At 37.5% G+C, this 17421-nt stretch overlaps 1 long non-coding RNA gene across 2 annotated transcripts in view; it reads left to right on the forward strand.

Annotated features, from left to right (window-relative positions):
* Nucleotides 1-17210, forward strand: part of LOC130158197 (uncharacterized) — a 144354-nt gene extending 127144 nt beyond the window's left edge. Inside the window, exons 16-17 of one of the 2 annotated variants that reach the window (XR_008825202.1) lie at nt 8170-8204; nt 17077-17210. This is a non-coding gene — a long non-coding RNA (uncharacterized LOC130158197). The remainder of the gene's footprint in view (nt 1-8169; nt 8205-17076) is intronic. The other variant, XR_008825201.1, reaches the window with a different exon arrangement.
* Nucleotides 17211-17421: the final 211 nt, after the last annotated feature.

Below are 17421 nucleotides of genomic sequence, written 5' to 3' on the forward strand. Positions count from 1 at the left end.
TCATTCCCGATTTCTCTACTTCCTCCCTCCGAGTAGCACAGAGGGATGGGGAACAGGGTTGAGGTCAGTTCATAATGCTGTGTGTCTGCCACTCCTTCCTCCTCATGCTCTTATTCTGCATGGGGCCCTACCCACAAAAGACAGTCCTTCCTCCAGTGTGGGACCTTTCGACAGACTGCGGCTCTTCATGAACTGCTCCAGCATGGGTCCTTTCCATGGGTTACAGTCCTTCCGGAACACACTGCACCAGCGTGGGTCCCATGTGGGGCCACAGGTCCTGCCAGAAGCTTCACCTGCTCCAGTGTGGGCTCCTCTCCGTGGAGCTGTAGTTCCTGCCAGGAGCCTGCTCTAGCATGGGCTCTCCATGGGGTCACAGCTTTCTTCAGGGCACATCCACCTGTTCCACTCCAGAATGGGGTCCTCCATGAGCAGCAGGGTAGACATCTGCTCCACTGTGGACGTCCATGGGCTGCAGGGGAATCTCTGCTCCAGCACCTGGAGCATCTCCTCCCCCTTCTTCGCTGACCTTGGTATCTGCAGAATTGTCTTTCCACATATTCTCACTCCTCTCTCAGCTGCTGCCGCACAGCATTTTTTACCCCTTGTTAAATAAGTTTCCACAGAGGCACTATCATCGCTGCTGGTTGTCTCAGCCTTGGCTCATCTTGGAGCCAGCTAGAACTGACTGGGTCCTACATAGGGGCAGCTTCTGGCATCTTCTCATGGAAAGCATCCCTGGCAGCACCCCCACTACCAAAACCTCGTCACGCAAACACAATACAAGTTGTTATGTTTTTTTCAGAATGCACTTCAAAACACTCTCTATGTTATAAATTGTTCATGAAGTCCCCCAGAGTAAGAGCACCCAAGGTGAGTTCAGATGCTGAGGCTTGCAGTCAGTCAAGTATTTTTCATTCTGTATGTTCTTCACTAAAGACTACTTTGCAAAAGGCAAAGGGCTCAACTTACCACAGCAGTATGATGTTTCTCAAAGCTCTCTCTCTACGTGATCTGTTACATACCAGTTCTTACAGTGAGCATGGGAAAATGAGGAAATATGTGAATATAGGGAAAGGTCATAGAGCTGAGCTTCCAATTACTGCTCTTCTGAGGGACAATTTTGCATAAAGCTACTCTTGGGAATAACCTTATTTTCAAATGTGAAGTTGAATCTCTCTCCTCTACAATAATTTCTAAAGCTAGTCTTGTATTTATCGTACATATGTGTACTGAGTTACCACTGCAGTAGATATTGCACAAATAATCTTAGTGGGAAAGATAAGAGGATTCCAACAAAATGTTTAAATATGTCTCAACATTTGTGCAAGTTAGGTTAGTGTAGTGGGAAACAGTCTGAGCAATCATATTAAAATTTGCCTGTGGGCTTTTTTTTCCCCTAAGGAAAATGAAAGGCAGCAGCCTTAATTTTGAATAAAATTTGTGATTGCTGCAATGCCAAAGAATAAGTGAAAAACTGTTACTACCTCCCTGCCCCCAAGTTTTCCTGAGGAAAATTGAAAGTGTCAGCCTTTGGAGCCAGAGGGACACTGGGTAGATAGTGTAGATAGATAGGCAGATATTAGAAAATTATGTGCAAAAATTAGCTTCATTATTAATGGGGTTTCTTTGTACTCCACTAGACAATTTGGACTATTGGATTGTTAAAAGATTAATTAGGCTAACAATGGATTCTTAGTTCCATGTGTGCTGTGTTTCTTTTTGCTCATAACAATTATTTGAATGCAAGACTGGTAGTCTTTATCCAGTCCTGTTCTAGCTGAAGCTCTGGATTTTCTGTTTTGTCCCAGCCCTAACTTTAGGCAGTCCCTTGCACAAGACAGTAGTTCCACTGAGTAAAAAAAAACTCCAGAAAGGATTTTTTGCTGCCCTCGGTTTCTTTTGCCTAGTTCTCTTCAGGCCCGTTCATACTATAGGTCTGGACTTTTATTTTTCTCTCAGCTTTAACCCTAACTCTAGGCTGAGCCAAAGGCCACTGGTCCCTGCAGAAACTCAATATTCCTCGTAGAGGAACTCTATTAGCAATCCTAAGTTTGCTTTGGAAGACGGGTATTTTCTGTATACGCAATAAGGGCTGATACCCCAATCGCCACCTGAGGAACACTTGAGCTCTGAACACAGAAGAGTCCTTATATCTGGTATTTTAACCATCTGAAGTGAAACATGAAATCAAAATATTCAAGACTGTTGAGATTTACATTTATTTCTTCCATACTTTTCTACACTTATCCCCATATTCTGATGAATTTGTACTTCCTTCTGGAACAATGGCTCCAGCACTTCCTTTTTATCTTATGTTTCCCAGCTACAGAAAGATTTGTCACAGTAAGAATTCTGTGTACGTATGCAAACTATAGCCACTCCTCTCCCTTTAAAAAAAAAAAAAAAAAAAAAAAAGTTTGAAGACAGTTATTTAAGTATTACCCTGAAGATTTTCTGCAGAATTGGCTATAAGTCCTTGTGCTGGGATTGCACAAACTGACAAGTGAAAAAGCAGCTGTGAAACAGGTACAAGCATTTCCCGTTCTGACATCCTTTCAAAACTATACTTTTGTTTATAAAAGAGAATTTGCTGGTCCAAATCCTACATAAAGGAGACAGTAAGAAAAAATGCAAGCAGGGAACAGGATCTCTAATGTGCATGTGATTGCAGAGGCTGGAAGCCTTGCAGTCCAGGAGATACATCATTAAAAAAAGGATGTCAGTCAGATCTGTGTGTGTAGGGGAACAGAAGCATCACTGGGCAAGGCAGATGGGTCAAAGAGCTGTTCAGGCTAAATTGCTACATGCTTCCTCTCTCAAAGCGTTTTATCTGATCTGGAAGAGGCAAGTCATTCCTCCTGAGGGGGAGTCAATGCCACTTTCAAATAGTGTGTTTATGCGGAATTGGTTTGAACAAGCAATAAAAGAGTTTAGCCATTCAATTTTTATCTTTTTTTTTTTTAAGGCAGTTGTCCTGCAAACTTTTTTAAAGGAAAATGGCAGTAAAGAGGAAACAAAGAGGGGTAAATGAAAAGAAGATGTTATTTCTCAAAAATGGTAATGTAACGAAAATACACCAGTGTCGGTTGTCCCCAGCCCAGAGCACCTTTCCCTGTCCTGCAGATTGTTCTGCCATGCTGATGACCCAGCACACTATGCTTACTATCTTCCCTTCATTTCCCTCAGTAACACAAGACTTCCCATAGCAGCTGCACTCGTAGGTGCGTTACATCTCAAGAAAAACCGAGCCTGTGGTACAAGGTTTCTGCTGGTATAGTTCCCTGCTCTCTTGGTTCAAGGGGAAGACCTCGCTAAAAGGCAGTTACTCCCCTGTAGCTGTCATGCTGCACAGAAGCTTCTCTGACTTAATTTTTGTATGCAAGCTGCCAGACCTATTAAAGCACAGGAGACAGGCTACCAGCTTATTCTACAAAGGTCTAAGATCACTTGGCAATGTAGCACAAGGAAGGGAGGTGAAAATTTCATGACCTTATCAGAAACTTGATAAATGTGATTATGGGTTGGTGTAAGAAAGGAGAGGTCCCCAGAGCAGAATAGAAGAAGTCGTGCTCCAAAACAGCCACAAAGTGCATGGTAAATGTAGGGTGGGCACTGCTGAAGAGGCAGAGGGTTGGTTTGGAAGTTATACCTGAGCTATTTTCTGCTTCTTGGAAAACAAGTGGAATTCAGAGAGATTTCATGGATCTCAGGGAAAAAGCAAGGAATGCCATACAGCGCACGGGAGGTGGCATCCTTCAAAAATCCTAAAATACTTTTATAACTCAGCTATTTCAAAGGAGGCAGTTTGGTTGATGTTTCCAGCAGATGAAGAAGGGCATAGTTTTCTGCAAGGTTAATTGTTTTTGTGACACACAGAGGAAGAGATATGACTCTTGCTCTACCAGATATTTTGAAAATAAGTGACTAAGTTAAAGCCAAGACTTCCATTCACAGTGAGAAAGTTTCCGGTTTACACTCCTTATAAGCAAACTGGAACATTGATTTCTGCAGAATACTGCAGGGAAATACTTAAATAAAAATAATCTGTTGTTACAACGGAACTAATTGTCATTTTCAGATTTTTGTTATATAAACAGTTGAAAGGAGTTTGATTACAGATATTTTAATTATTCTGACTTGCTATATTTAAAGTCTGGCAGCAATGTGTTTGCATTTGCTGCATCCAGTTTTAGTTATAGAAAGTAAAGGGTAATGATAATGCTTGAAGCCATGCACCAAACCTACAGGATGGGGATGGACTCAGGGCCCTGACATGGATTTAAGAAACAGATGCAGAATTAGGCCTTTTGAAACATACATAAAAGGGGACAAAAGCGTTTAGACAAACTCAATGAGATTTGCTAATATTGAATGTCTCTTTTCCCAGTGGGTCCAACAGTGACAGTTCTGACCGCTGGACATTCTTTGTACAGGTAACGGAAAACTTGATTGTCTTGTTGGCAAGATTTCAGTAGGGTACTTAAAAAAAAGATGATAGAATCAGTCTAGTTGTGGATAATTCTAAACTTTTAAACAATTCTGATGTCTAGATCATGGCCAATTGGATTGCAGAAATACCCCAAATTTGGCTTACAGTGTCAAGACAAAGCAGTAAATGTAGGACTAGTAGAAAGTGTTGTGCAATTAAAATAAACAAAAAATAATTTTAAAATAGTTGCTAAAAATTTCCTTAGATTTGAACCAAAAATTTAAGAATTATTTCTGTTAAATCCTAGAATTGAAAAGGCTAATTCAAGTTTAATGAGGGTCACTGAAACAGTGATGAAATGTATATTCCTATATTTTTATTACCCTTTCCAGTTATTGGTGGCTAATCTGCAAACCACCTTCATCTGTGTCTTTCTTAAAGACATTTTATAAAGATACAAGAGAAAAAACAGGGAAAGTAAAAAAAAAGCTATCTGAAAATTCATCTGGGTAAATTTGAGAGTTTTATCTTTTACAGTCTGTGACTTGACAGTACCTTATATTTTTTCCCATTACTTCACAAGTTATGTGGGAATTTTTTCTGCTACTAACTCTTGGTCCTTTTATTATTTATAAGCAGCTGTACTAGATAATTATTTGTATTCATTACTGAAAATAAATTTTAGCTGAGGTTGTTCGAGCATTTCTGTTCGAACCTCTGCTCTTGTCAGGCTCAGCATCATTCTTAAAGTAATTCCCTTCAGCAAATAGTGATGTTTAAAAACTGAAGCTGAACATTCAATAGCCACAAAAATACTTCTAGTAAATTAACAGTCTGAAAGGAAATACAGATTTGCTTCAGTGTTTATATGGATAACCAAACTAATATTGCATGTATTAAGAAGCTGTTTTCTGTTATAGTGGTTAAAGCAGTGGTCCACTACTTTATCAGTATTCAAATTACAGCTTTTAACAGTGAAAGGATAGTGAAATCAATTATTTCTGCTTATGCAGTACAATATTTCTTGAAAGAAATATTTTCTGTCAGTTTCATGGATAAGATAATTGAGATTTAATCCATATATGATGGGATAAAAGGTAACTATTATCAAGGCAATGGTACACAAAACAACTTGAACGCAAACCTTTAGCTGTTACAGAGAATAACAAATAATTGCTCCACAATTAAATACTGTATCGTACAAGATACATAAAAAATTAAAAATAACTTGATTTGCATGCTTGTTGAGGTGTTTACTTCCTGTAGAACATAGAAGATGAACCTTTGAAAGATTCATTTGAGAGATAAAAAATACTCCTTTTTTGTGTTTTCAGATTTGATCTAATATTTCCTCAGATGTGAAGAAAAAAAATATATCTTTGTTTGGTGACAGACTATGTATTATTGAAGCAGCACAGTGAATTGCTGAAATGCAGAGAATTAAAAATAGGACTATAGAAATTAATCTTCTGTTACCATTTTGATTGTAAAAGATTATCTCTTCTATGATGCCTTACAGGTAAAAAAGTAAGAATAAAACATTCATATATTCTGTCACTCAGGCTCAAGACATACATTCCCAGGCAAACCACATCAATGCTTGATCATCAGGTATTTCAATGTTGTCTGAGCAGACAATTATATTGATATCAAAATAAAACCTGATTGATTAGGAAAACAATATGCTGACCTTGAGTAGCCTAAGGATTAGTTTTAAGAAACATACAAATCTTTTTAGTATATATTTGAGTATGCATTAATAATTTCTGGATGTCAATTTTACACACAATACGAAATTATTCTGTTCTTTTGATATGCTGAAATGTGGCTTTTTATATTCAGACACAAAATGCAGTATTTTAAAGCTTAATCCAATATTTAGTTTTTGTTAAGCATGAATCTCAGTACTGTTTAGAAGAAAAATGGTGGCAATTGTAAAACATTAACAATTGAAATTACCATTGACTTCTTTCTTCTTGTTGTTTTCTTCTTTTCTTAAAATGTCAGAAGTACCTTTTTTTTTTTAGTTCAGTGAACACAATTTTGTGTGCTCTCAGGCAAGAGCTTTTAAAGTAAGTCCAACACAGTATTTCAGTATTAAAATTACTTTGGGTGCAGAATGATGTACATTTTAGGACTGGGAGATCTTCACATTCAAACTTGAATAAAAAAATAAACTTTGAACAAATGAAGTGCAAAAGGAGACCTGATTAAAGAAAATTCTTTAGTTAAACCGGTAATTAATAATGTGCAATTGCCCACAACATAATTCTTTGCTAAATTGTTTTTATCTTCCATGCTGATATCTTTACGGTCCGCAAAAACAAAACTAAAGCAACTAGGAAACTGCTGATTGACTAGAATCACTCAGGATTTTATTCTACAAGGGGCTTTGTACCTTCAGTTGCGATAGAGCTTCAGGGAAAAAGAAGATGCTTAGCGCTGTAGTAATTGTTTCTTTTTCACGCTGTTAACAGGACCAACAAAACCTGGTGTGAAGGGAAGGGGAAGGCTGTGAGGAAAAGTGTGCAGAAGTTATCAAGTCAATAATACATACTGCAGTAATAGATAATGTGTACATTTTTCTGGGATATGTAGCAATTTTCTCAATAGGAAAAGAGGTTGCTGAAGTAACAACTTGAACAGTCACTGCAGGGAAACCACTGCCTCTGACCTTGTTTCTTTTTACTTTATTTTTCTACTTTGTTAATGAGTTTTCTCTTTTCATGGACTTGCCCAGGGGTCCTCAAACTTTTTAACCAGGGGGTGGGCGCGCAGATGAAGTGGCAGGCAGTCATCTGCGGCTGCTTGGTTTCCCCCCCCAACCCCCGGCCGGGGGGGGGGGGGGAGGGGGCGGGGAGGTCTGTAAATACCGGGGCCAGATTGAGGACCCTGGGGGGCCATATCTGGCCCGCGGGCCGTAGTTTGAGGACCCCTGGACTTGCCAGTAGTTAGACCTACCCTTGTTGTTCTCCTAACATCCACCAAACATAACCAACCAACAATTCTATCTTAAGAAAATTGATTCTGGTTTTTGATATCTTTTGGATGTGAAGTTTGGCACACATTCTGTGACTCAGTTGCCACCAATGATATAATTAAGATATAAAGAATCAGTGACAGAGGCTGATACTAAAGCAATCGACCTATTGAATGAGCTCATTAAGATGCAGCTTCTTTCTGAGACACCTGGGATAGAACAGTAGACCAGAGAAGTGGGGTAATGGAGCACTGTGGGCAAAACCGTATAGTGCAGAGAACAAATGGAGTTATATAAGAACAAGGAATGCGCATCTTCCCCAGGCAAGTTCAGCTGAAATTCACCAACTTTCAACCACCAGGGGTCTTGAAAGACCCCAGGAAAGACCCCCAGCAGCAAAGTGCGCATACGCAAGGGCCTTATGCGTATGTGAATCATTTTGGGGAGGTAGTTATACTTTGTATTAGTTTTCAGGGTAATATGATATATATGTGCTTTGTGGTAATAAATCGAGGAACACTGGTCAGATAGGTAGGCATGATGTGAGATGCTATCCTCCATGCACCCAGTGCTGCAATAAAGAATGCCTGCCTTCTAAACTTATGAAACAAAGTCTTAGAGTGTTTTCTTCTTGCCAGTTTTTTGTATCAGCACCTGCATGCAAAATTGTATTGAGTCATGAGAAATGACTCTGTTAAAGTTTGTTTCCTGATAAAGCCCAATTTCTTTTTTGCTTTAGTGAGGGTAAGGACGGAGGCAGGAAAGGAGGGGAAAGAAGGAAAAGAGGGAGTCAAGGTGAGTAAGAATAACAAACACCTCAAAGTAGAAAGAAGAAAAATGTATCACAGCAACCAAGTACTTCCTTACAAACTTTACTCTGTTCCTTCCTATTTCTGTCTCTTCCATTATTTTTCCAAGTATTATAGGATTCTTTCCTCCCTACCTACTTCCTACTCCAGAAGCAACACAGTTCCCACATGTTCTGCATGGGAACATGTTGGTTTTCACTCTTGCCCAAGTAGACCCAGCATGAGCCTGGATTACACCCATAAGAAAGGTTTCAAATATTTCCATGCAGTGACTGATGACCAGTCCAGGACAACACTAGGAAAAGGTACTTGAAATTCCTCCTGTTAGAAACCAGAACTGGAACGCAGGAAAGGCCTAAACTCCGGCATGGGCTGGCAGAGTTTGGGCGCAGCATGCAATGACAGTTACTGTGCCTAGAATAGCCGCTCAAATCTAATGGAAAAATCAGCACAACTTTGTATTCAGATGATTATGTACAGCATGAAACACCTTGTCCACTCAGTCTCAATCACCTCAGAGATTTTTTCTTTCCTTTTGTTCTTGCCACGTCACAAATCTAGATGCAACAAATATAATACTCACATTGATCCATACATTTAGCACTGTCAAAAATATTACAAAAATGTTTCTGTTTAAGTGTGACAGTTACCTACTACTTATGCACTATGAATACATTGCCTTCTGACATAAAATCATTGACAGAAGTAGTCTGAAACCTGAATTCCTGGTGAATTTTCAGCTGGAAAAAAGATACCTTGAAAAGCTATTGTTCTTCTTTTCCCTGTTCTTCCTTTAAAAGAGGAAAGTGTTTTGTACAGAGCAAGAGCAGCAAGGTGACAGTCAGCGTATGAAAATCTACTGTATCCATCTCACTAATTTTTTTTAGCTTTGTCCATACTGAATCACACTGGTTGCAGCAGAATCCTGTAAACAGCCATGGAAGAATCAAACACTTGTAAAGTGATGTGATTGTGTAAGGGTCTCCAGAACACAAATATTAGCTAGTCTGTTCTGAGGCAGAGAGCCCAAGTAACAGGGACAGAAAGGACTCATTGTGTTTAGTACAGAAGAGAAAGTGAGACCTGGGGAACTTTTGTTTACCTAACCCAGGCAGTGGCTATCTAATTTTCAAATCAGTTTTCTAGCTTATTTTATCCTTGGACACCACTTAAGTGTTTGTTTATTTATGTTGTATTGGAGCTGCGTTTGCATTAGTGACAGTGAAATGGCTGAAAACTGGAGGGAATACTTAGAGAATGGAGGTACTTTGGACTGCTTGGGGTTGGACGGGACATTTAAAGGTTATTGAGTCCAAACCCCTTGCAATGAACATGGACATCTTCAACTAGATCAGGCTGCCCAGAGCCTCATCCAGCCTGACCTTGAATATTTCCAGGGATGGGGCATCTGCCACTGTTCCAGTGTTTCACCACCCTTATAAAATATTTCTTCCTTATCCTTAGGGTTCCACTGTCTTTTAGTTCAAAACCATTACCCCTCATTCTATCGCCACAGGCCCTGCTAAAAGGTTTGCCCCCAGCTTTCTTACAAGCCCCCTGTAAGTATTGAAGGCCACAATAAGGTCTCCTTGGAGCCTTCTCTTCTCCAGGCTGAACAACCCCAACTCTCTCAGCCTGCCCTCATAGGAGAGGTGCTCCAGCCCTCTGCTCATTTTTGTGGCCCTCCTCTGGACCTGCTCCAACAGGTCTATGTTTTTTTCTGTACTGAGGTGCCACACACAAGTGTGTTTTGGTTACATGCTATAGAACAGCTTCTTTTTCTTTAACCAATATCTAAAAAGCAATACATTGAGAGAAATTTTCCTTTTCTTAAGACTTTTCTGCATCAGAACAACTATCAGATGTCCTTTCAGTTTGTTGTTTTTTTTTTTTTTCTTGGCCTTGCAATCTTGTCATGTTTTCTAATTCTCTCATGTCTTATTGCCTTCCCATGGATTATCTCAGATTTCTCTGCCTCTTTATTCACTGGAAAGTGAATGCAGTGTCCATGCTTCAGCAGAGAAAAGCTGAATGGAACCACTCAGCTCCCTGTTTTTTGTTATACAAGGGATTTGTTTTAATGAAACTGAAGTCAACCTTTTCTAGAGCAGCACCACATGGCTGACTCATATTCAAGGACTTTGATTCACTCAAACTCCCAAACTTTTTTATCTGCAATGCTGCTGTCTATCCAAGTTTTAATTTAATATCTGTGCGTTTGATTTTCCATACAACATGTAGAACTTTATACTAATTTCTGCAAAACTTATTTTGTGGACAAAGTTCATTTAATTGATCATATCCTATTCAGATTCTGTTCTCCAAAAAATTAATAGTTCCTCCCAGATTTGTTTCTTCTGAATGCATTTCTTTTATTCCATCCAAGCCATTGATGAAAATATTAAACAGAACCAGACCCCTGGCAGACCTTTGCAAAATTCCTCTTTAAGTACCTTGACAGCCTGACAGAAAGCTTTGGATTTCCTCCAGTTTTTCAGCCAATTTGCTATTACTCATTTGACAATGTGCTGTAATCTACAGATAATGGGTTTAATAGCTAATTCCTAAAAGAACACTCTGACTTCTGCTTCAATGTTTGTAATAGAGAGGCCCAGAATTTTGCCAACAGTACCATTCTCCTTCATTAGTTGTAATGAAATCTTCTCGTTAACTCATTTTACACCACCTTTCATAGAGAAAATGTCTCAAGTTTGACATTCTAAATTATCAGTTCCAGATTTACTTCAACCAGTTCTTGTCTTGAACTGCCTTTTGATCCAGCAGCTTTATTGAACAGCCCTTCAAAGCACACAAATAAATATATAAGCATTTTCCTCTGCCACAGGGAGGCTGTGCTTGCTGTTCCTGACAGCATTTTAAAAGGGAAGTTTTATATAATGCATCCTGTATATACAACATAGAAATTATATATTTCTAAAACTTTGTGCTGAAAAACAAAGGGATTAGACAAAGATTTTGGAATAAGAATCAGAAAAGCTCCTAAGGCCACAATGTCAAACCCACTGCTTCATGATGTGGTGCTTTCTTCATTCACAAGGAAAACAGTAATTCAGGTTCGTGCAGTACTCAAGTCTTGTGCTCGTATGTATCATCCAGTGTATTTATTCTGAAGCAAAAATGCTTTTGCTGTGGTGAAGCTGTTGCCAACAGTAATAGTTTATACATATGAATGTGTTGCTTATAGTAACTGCAGTCCACACATAGTTCAAATTATTCTAGCATGTTTCACCTGAAACACGGTAACAGTAAGATAGAGCCAGTATCTCCCAGTGGGTATACTGTACACTGATCGCCAGCACTTGTTTTACCCAACTAAAACAACTTAGAACACAAACTGCTGGCAGACAGAAACTATGCTGAGTTTCACAATGTGGTCCACATGCTAGGTATGGGAAGCCTGTTTGCAGCTCATCTTTACTCAGATAGGTTAATGATAAGATAGAGTTCAATCTAAGATTTAATTTTACCTTCTTGAGGATTGCTCAGATGGCCTCGGCATTCTTCCATCTGTCCCCTGGGAAAACCTTAGCAGAATTTAGCAAGCTGTGCCTGCATCTGCAAATCAGAATGGTGCTTCTGGCAGGATCAATGCCACATATTTATGTTACAAGCTGATGCAAAACAGTTAAGGACCTGACACACATGCCTACATGTATACAAATCCACTGACAAAATCCTTTTATGTTTTTGCTGATGTTTCACCTCTGTCACCCCACTTCATTGTAAATTGTCAATGTTATGGTCAGTGGACAAGAATACTTTTTGGCTACTTTGATACTCCACATAAACAAAATTTCTGTGGGAATGCAGAAACCCGGCTGCATAATTGTTTTCCAAAAGAACTTGTTAGATGAAGACAGAATATACAGTAGCATCACAAAATCTATGCATTAAAACATGGTACATGCCTAACAACGGTGTGTAATGAAAAGATACATTACACATCATGACATATGTAGACGCGAACGTCTGCTTAAATTCAGAGTTGCAAATATGAGAACTGTTTGAAACTTTAAAATGAACAAGTTTTATTGATGTAAATTCTAATATTTATACACAAAAAGTCTTATATTTCACCCCCCCCAAAAAAGTAGGGTTCTACAAACCCAGGAATATTTGAAGATTTTTATGTGTATAAAAGTTGAGCTTTGGTAGGGCCGCTTGTAAAACATTGCATAAAATTTGTTCCTTATTCTAACTAGTTTTCATTATCTCTAGCATTTCCAGGTATGTCTATAGCATCTAATAGAAATGCTCATCAGTTGTGGGTGAACAGTTGAACCTGATGATCTTAAAGGTCTTTTCCAACCTAAATGACTCTATGATTATATGATATGCCAACAGCAAACTCGGTAGAAGCATTATATTAATCTCTCTGAGAGTTAGAGGTACTGCAGTGTGTCAAGGCAGTGTAACTTATAATATCTAAATAACAAATGTCTCCCCAAAGTCAGTGATTGAAAACTCCTATTTACATTTTTTTTAATCAAGCATCAGTTTCCTACTCTTTTGTACCCTAGTTGCTGAGGAATGTCTGCCAGCAGCTTAACCTACAGGCAAATTACATTGCTAACAATCCAATAATAACTGTCAGATTCTGAAAGTGATCTTCTCTTTCCTACTTTAAATTGCCAGAACTTACACGTTCCTTGGCAGATTATTCTCATTAAATAGGTGGTGTTACTTCCTTCTCCAAGAAATAGGCAGTCTGGGATCTTTTTCTGTGAATTGTTGGTTACCTTATGTTTAAAACTTGAAATTGCTTCATCTCAGCTCCCAGCACTTTATTTTTAGATCACAACCTGTTACTTTCTTTCCTTACAAGTAAACTATTCATTATATAATTTTTCTTCTATCAATGCAGAAGACAGAAGTAATTTGAAAAGGATTATCGAAAAAAACATATGACTATAAAATTGAAGAATGGGTTCTTTTCTATTTGAATTTGGGTATTTAAGCAGATTTTAAAAACTGCAATATTTTTTCAGTGTTTACAACTTGAAATACACTGTTACTCATTATCATTGAGGAATAGATTAATATAACTTCATTTTTTAAAATTCCCATTCTAAGAGTGAGAAAAATAAGAGTCTAAATAAATGCAAGACTGCTTCTCAGCAAATCTAGAAGAGATTTTACTTAATGTCCTTTGTCATCAAATGAAAAAGGGAAATGTACTACAAAAATTACATTGAATTTGAAAGACGATGGACTACACCATCAATTAAAATTATGTTGGCTTTCAGTTCAGGACTGAAATGTAGGTGACTGCAAAGGGTTAAATTCCATAAATGTTTAACAAAAATTATTTACAAAAATATTTTTTAACATAAAGCAGCACTGATTTGGGCAGTTTTTAACTGAGAATCTACCAGCTGTCAGAGTAGCAATGGGCTACTTGCTGTAGAATTATCAAAATTATATTGAAATCATTATTGAGCATTCTTTGAGAGGTAATAATTTCAAAGTGAGAATATATTTGTGCATGAATTCCCATTCTATGAATTGCAGTACTAAATATTAATATTTGAGCATGAATCCAAATATTAAGTTTAGACAGTTAAAATGGGATCTAGGGACGCTACTGTGATTTTTAAAATTCTACTTCCAGATTTAATGAAATCCATAAGTAAATCATAATGTGTTGTTTGGGGTTGTTTTTTGATATTTTTTTTTTTAAGTTTAAGGAATAGTGTATTACAACTAGATATCATGTGAAAGGTTGATTATAGATACAATATTACGGATAGTTAGATTACATTGCCCTGGACATAGAAAATCTTCTGGAAAATAGGTTTGAAGCATCACAGTAATTTAATTAGGTTATAAACAGTACCTGAAATCTACATGTCTGAATGGTTCTTCTTTGGCTTGGCACAAACCACATCCTGCAAGAAGGGTTATTGCAGCCTATGTCTCTCATGGCATCCTATGTCACTTAAAAATAGTGACAGCAGATGAAATTAGCCATCTGCATTCTGGAGTATAGTACACTGGAGGCCCAGAACAGAAGAAAACTAATGGATCACAAAAATCTATGGCGGGGGGGAGAAGAATTAAAGAATTATAATAGGAGGATAAATGAAGGAACAGTGTCAACTGGATGTTGAGATACTAGATTTCATTAATGAAGATGGAGTCGAGGAATGATACCAAAAAATAGATAAGCAAGGAAAGGATGCGTTAGAACTGAACTGATATGATTCATTATTAGTGAATAAGAAAGAACAAGGCAAACAAAGTAGCACTAGAAAACTGTACTTGAGCAAATCAGTTCATCAATCACATTGTTTTGAGATAAATTATTGTTTACATTATATTTTACTTACAGTAAAGGAAAACAATTACAGAAAGAAAGTTAAAGCATTTGGTCTTAAAAGCATGGGGAAAATGTTTGATAATGGCTGAAGGCAGCTTTCCATCCAATGACAATTTGTGAGATACCAATTTTCTTCTTCCTACATGATGGCAAGGAGTTAACTTTTGAAAAAGTGTCTGCAATATGGAAAGTTCTTCTTCCTTCTACTGGAACCAATTCATAACATCTAAAAATTTTTTCCAACAAAATTTAATAAAAATTTCAAAATGAAAGAAATAGCTGTTTGTTTCTAACAAAATGAAGAATGCTTCCAGTTGTTACTTGAGGAATTTATGGGAATTCATTATTTCTTATAGTAATGTAAATTAATATGGAATGCATATGTTACAGTCTTGTTATGGTACTAATATAGTAGACATAAAAGGCTGAAGTCAAGCATACTTAAAGTCTAAATGAAAATTTGTAGGAATATAAACAATGAGATTACTGGACACCAAGAATAGTGATCAAGATCCTGAACTTAAAAAGAGTGGAACAGAGCATGCCATTAGTCTTCCGGATGTATGAAGTATGGCAAAAAGTGTTGCCACCTAGCAACAGCTGATACTGAGACTAGAGGAAAAAGTGATAAAAGTATAGAAGCTGATACAGCAAAGAGGCTAAACTTGAAGAACAGTAGAGGCATGGTGGTCATGCTGAGTGTTAGAAGTGGACTTTAAGATATATCAGGCAGGGTCTTTACAAATAGAAAGTAACTTTTTTAAGCTAGAATTTTATTAATGCAGGTTTTGTTTTATTTAAGTGTATGAACTGGAATGACTATGCAATAGATAAGTGGAGAAACAAACATTTAGCTAAATTCAAATATCTTTTCATGTTGCTGTTCTACACAGTTGGCAGTCTAAGCCTAATCCTAGACAATATGCTAAGAACTGTACAAGAAATAAGATGAAAAGTTGTCACAGCACTCTCAAAACTATCAAGCTGGAACAAGGTCTTTCACCACCTCATACCAGCATACTCTTCATGCCAGTCCCTCTGCTGCCTTCTCCTCGTCTCACCTCATCCAAGGCATGTGTTCTCTCTCCTCTTGCTTCTTCCTCAGCTGTGCTTTATTGGCTCTCAACCACTTAACTTCATCAGTCGCACCTGCACCTCATCTACATCAGCCAACAGCCAGCCCACAGTTGTATATTATCAATGCTAATTAACCCAGCTTCATTCCACTACAAAGAGTGTCAAAATTCAGAATTTTATTAACTTTCTTGTGCTTAATCATGTAGATAGTGTGCATATGAACTGACTTGGAGGGAACAGTAAAAATGGATATTTTTTGAGGAAGGTATTTTAAGACAGGAGAAATACAGCTTGAGATGAAATCATCATGGAAACTTGAGGCAAATCCAGTAGTTTCACTTGAGGCAGTAACAAAAATATGTCAAGTTGGCATAGATATAATTTATACCTTTCAGTTAACAATCGCAGTCAACATTGCACTAGGTTAACCTGCACACGGGCGTTGCTAACTTCTCTAACTACACCACTCTGGAAACTCAGCCCACAGGAGCTGTTTAGGGAAAGTGCAGTTTTTACAAGCTGGCACTTGACCACATCTCCTTACTTTTCAAGATACTCTATGTCTGCACAAGCTTCCTTGTAAAAACACAGCTAAACCTGTCTGTATTATCACCTTCTCTTCCCTTAGACATTCTGTCATCAGGGATTTAGTTCAGGATTTAGGCTGATTGGTACTTTGCAGGTATTGATGTAAGTCATAAAATGTAATCAGTGTAGCAAATGTGTTAATTAACCCCATCTGTGTATAGTTCATATTTAAACAAATTAAAAAGCAGGGTTGTAATATCTTCACCCCCAAAGGAGAACTAAAGTATGTAATGTAGGCAGATGCAACGCTGTTGCTATAACTTCTTCCTCTACTTTTTGCCTTGCTTTTTTTGAGGACACTTTTCCCAGTTGAGAAATGTGTTTGTGAATATACTCCATTAACTTCAAGACTCACACAAATCATGTGGTTAAATAACTGCATAATACTTGTATTTCTAAAGGTTAGTACAATTAACTTTGTGACATGGCTTACAAAGCTAAGGTTTTTGACATAACATTTGGGAGATTTTACATTCTCTTGTAACATCTTACGTTGCAAATATCCTCATGTTATATGTAGTATTTAAGTGATCCTTTATGTTAGCAGGCTCCAGTACATTTTCCTATGTAATTATAGATCATAAATTCAATGACATTTTTTTATAGGCATCTCAGTTTAGCAGTGTTTCCCAAAATAAGAAATAAATTACTACATTTTACAATGTGGTTACTGTTACATGTTAATATTACCATTTTCATTTAGTCAGTAGAACACCTCTCATTAAATTTGTTTTGTTACGTTATAATAAAAGCTTTTCTTTTGATCCTCTGTTAAGTTACTAGATAGTCTCAGTTGAAGAGTTGTGAATGGAGGTCTGGTCATTGTTTATGAAATGTACGTGTTTTCCTGCAGAACAAGCGGACTCTGTCCATGGGAGAAGTTTGAGTTCATCTTTTTTCACCCAAGAAAACTAGTCGAATTCATGTGACACACCCTAAATGCAATGCTTTGTGCAGCAAGAATAAAAACATCCTACAAACTAAGAATATCCCAGAGGGAATAAAAATTTGTTCACTTCCTTGAGGTTTGAGTTAGTCTAAGGGAGATATGCTTCTTCCAAGATAATATGTGGATACTACTTTTGACTTTCAGTCCATCAGCTGGGTCTTTTTTAATCAATGTAATAAAAATAAGGTATCAGTATCATTATAAATTTACACTTTAGATTTCTTTGTATTGAAGTGCACAGAAATATTA

Source organism: Falco biarmicus, chromosome 1 (assembly GCF_023638135.1).
Source record: "Falco biarmicus isolate bFalBia1 chromosome 1, bFalBia1.pri, whole genome shotgun sequence".
NCBI classification, from domain to species: Eukaryota; Metazoa; Chordata; class Aves; order Falconiformes; family Falconidae; genus Falco; species Falco biarmicus.